The 3510-nt window shown below is 39.6% G+C and overlaps 1 pseudogene; it reads left to right on the top strand.

Annotated features, from left to right (window-relative positions):
* The first annotated feature begins 2786 nt into the window (after nt 1-2786).
* The window catches only part of LOC105554147, a 13838-nt pseudogene continuing 13114 nt past the window's right edge, over nt 2787-3510 (top strand).

Raw genomic sequence — 3510 nt, 5'->3', positions numbered from 1 at the left:
AGACTACAGGCTGAAAGGAAATATCCTCTGATAAGAAAGAGAAAGAAACTTTCTGAGGAACTTCTTTGTGTTCTCTGAAATCATCTCACAGAGTTACAGCTTTCCCCTCAAGAAGCCTTTCGCTAAGCCTGTTCTTCTGAATTTGCAAAGTGTTATTAAGAAGCCCATAGTGCGCAATGGTGAAAAAGGAAATATCCACAGAGAAAAACTGGAAAGAAGCTTTCTGAGAAACTGCTTTGTGATGTGTGACTTCCACTCACAGAGTTACAGCTCTATTTCATGGATCTGTTTGCTAGCCTTATATCTGTGGAATCAGAGATCGGATATTTCGGATATCTTTGAAGACTACACGGCCAATAAAAATATCCGTCGATAACAAAGAGAAAGAAGCTTTCTGAGAAACTTCTTTGTGTTCTGTGAAATCATCTCACAGAGTTACATCTTTCCGCTCAAGAAGCCTTTCGCTAAGACTGTTCTTGTGGAATTTGGAAAGTGATATTTGGAAGCCCATGGAGGGCTATGGTGAAAAAGGGAATATCCTCAGATGAAAACTGGAAAGAAGCTTTCTGAGAAACTGCTTAGGGTTCTGTTAATTCATCTCACTGAGTTACAGCGTTCACCTCAAGAAGCTGTTCGCTAAACCTCTTCTTGTGGAATTTGCAAAGTGATATTCGGAAGCCCATAGAGGGCTCCGGTGAAAAAGAAAATATCCTCAGAGAAAAACTGGAAAGAAGGTTTCTGAGAAACTGCTTTGTGATGTGTGACTTCCACTCACAGAGTTACACCAGTATTTCGTGGATCTGTTTCTTAGAATTATTTCTGTGCAATCTGAAAACTGATATTTCGGATCTCTTGGAAGACTATAGGGCCAAAGAAAATATCCTCCGATAACAAAGAGAAAGCTTTCTGAGAAACTTCTTTGTGTTCTGTGAAATTGTCTCACAGAGTTTCAGCTTTCCCCTCAAGCAGCCTTTCGCTAAGACTGTTCTTGTGGAATTTGCAAAGTGATATTTGGAAGCACATGGAGGGCTTCGGTGTAAAAGGAAATATCCTCAGATGAAAACTGGAAAGAAGCTTTCTGAGAAACTGCTTAGTGTTCTGTTATTCCTTCTCACAGAGTTACAGCTTTTCCATCAAGAAGATGTGCACTCAGCCTGTTCATGTGTAATTTTCAAAGTGATATTTGTAAGCCCATAGAGGAGTATGGTGAAAAAGAAAATATCCCCAGAGAAAAACTGGAAAGAAGCTTTCGGAGAAACTGCTTCGTGATGGGTGACTTCCACTCACAGAGTTACAGCTGTATTTCGTGGATCTGTTTGCTAGCCTTATTTCTGTGGAATCCGAGAACTGATATTTCGGATATCTTTGAAGACTATATTCTCAAAGGAAATATCCTCTGATAATAAAGAGAAAGAAGCTTTCTGAGAAAATTATTTGTGTTCTCTGAAATCATTTCACAGAGTTACAGCTTTCCCCTCAAGAAGCCTTTCGCTAAGCCTGTTCTTGTGGAATTTGCAAAGTGTTATTAGGAAGCCCATAGTGCACAATGGTGAAAAAGAAAATATCCACAGAGAAAAACTGAAAAGAAGTTTCTGAGAAACGGCTTTGTGATGTGTGACTTCCATTCACAGAGTTACATCTGTATTTCGTGGATCAGTTTGCTAGCATTATTTCTGTGGAATCTGAAAACTGCTATTTCAGATCCCTTTGAAGACTATACGGCCAAAGGAAATATCCTCCAATAACAAAGAGAAAGAAGCTTTCTGAGAAACTTCTTTGTGTTTTGTGAAATCATCTCACACTGTTACAGCTTTCCAATCTAGAAGCCTTTCACTAACACTGTTCTTGTGGAATTTGCTAGGTGATATTTGGAAGCCAATGGAGGGCTATGGTGAAAAAGGAAATATCCTCAGGTGAAAACAGGAAAGAAGCTTTCTGAGAAACTGCTTAGTGTTCTGTTAATTCATCTCACAGAGTTACAGCTTTCCCTTCAAAAGCCGTTCGCGAAGCCTGTTCTTGTGGAATTTGGAAAGTGATATTTGAAACCCTATAGAGGGCTATGGTGAAAAAGAAAATATCCTCAGAGAAAAAATGGAAAGAAGCTTTCTGAGAAACTGCTTTGTGATGTGTGACTTCCACGCACAAAGTAATTTCTGTATTTCGGGGATCTGTTTGCTGGCCTTATTTCTGTGGAATCTGAGAACGGATATTTCGGACATCTTTGAAGACTCCAGGGCCAAAGGAACTATCCTCCGATAACAAAGAGAAAGAAGGTTTCTGAGAAACTACTTTGTGTTCTGTGAAATCATCTCACAGAGTTACTGCTTTCCCCTTAAGAAGCCTTTCGCTAAGAATGTTCTTGTGGAATGTGCAAAGTGATATTTGGAAGCCCATGGAGTGCTATGGTGGAAAAGCAAATATCCTCAGATGACAACTGGAAAGAAGCTTTCTGAGAAACTGCTTAGTGTTATGTTAATCCATCTCCCAGAGTTACAGCTTTTCCCTCAAGAAGTTGTTCGCTAAGCCTGTTTTGTGGAATTTGCAAAGCGATATTTGGAAGCCCATAGAGAACTATAGTGAAAAAGGAAATATCCTCAGAGAAAAACGGGAAAGAAGGTTTCTGAGAAACTGCTTTGTGATGTGTGACTTCCACTCACAGAGTTACAGCTGTATTTCGTAGATCTGTTTGCTGGCCTTATTTCTGTGGAATCTGAGAAGTGATATTTCTGAAACCTTTGAACACGACAGGATCAAAGGAAATATCCTCCGATAACAAAGAGAATGAAGCTTTCTGAGAAACTTCTTAGTGTTCTGTGAAATCATCTCACAGAGATACACCTTTTCCCTCAAGAAGCCTTTCGCTAAGACTGTTCTTGTGGAATTTTCAAAGTGATATATGGAAGCCCATGGAGAGCTGTGGTGAAAAAGGAAACATCCTCAGATGAAAACTGGAAAGAAGCTTTCGGAGAAACTGCTTAGTGTTCTGTTAATTCATCTCACAGAGTTACAGCTTTGCCCTCCAGAAGCGGTTCGCTAAGCCTGTTCTAGTGGAATTTGCAAAGTGATATTTGGAACCACATAGAAGGTTATGGTGAAAAAGAAAATATTCTCAGAGAAAAACTGGAAAGAAGCTTTCTGAGAAACTGCTTAGGGTTCTGTTAATTCATCTCACTGAATTACAGCGTTCCCCTCAAGAAGCTGTTCGCTAAACCTCTTCTTGTGGAATTTTCAAAGTGATATATGGAATCCCATAGAGGGCTATGGTGAAAAAGAAAATATCCTCAGAGAAAAACTGGAAGGAAGGTTTCTGAGAAACTGCTTTGTGATGTGTGACTTCCACTCACAGAGTTACAGCTCTATTTCGTGTATCTGTTTGCCAGCCTTATTTCTGTGGAATCCGAGAACTGATATTTCGGTTCCCTTTGAAGTGTATAGGGCCAAAGGAAATATCCTCCGATAACAAAGAGAAAGAAGCATTCTGAGAAACTTCTTTGTGTTCTGTGAAATCAT

Source organism: Mandrillus leucophaeus, unplaced genomic scaffold (assembly GCF_000951045.1).
Source record: "Mandrillus leucophaeus isolate KB7577 unplaced genomic scaffold, Mleu.le_1.0 Scaffold63, whole genome shotgun sequence".
In the NCBI taxonomy this organism is placed as follows: Eukaryota; Metazoa; Chordata; class Mammalia; order Primates; family Cercopithecidae; genus Mandrillus; species Mandrillus leucophaeus.
Note: the sequence above shows the minus strand (reverse complement) of the source record. Positions and strands in the feature narration are given on the sequence as shown.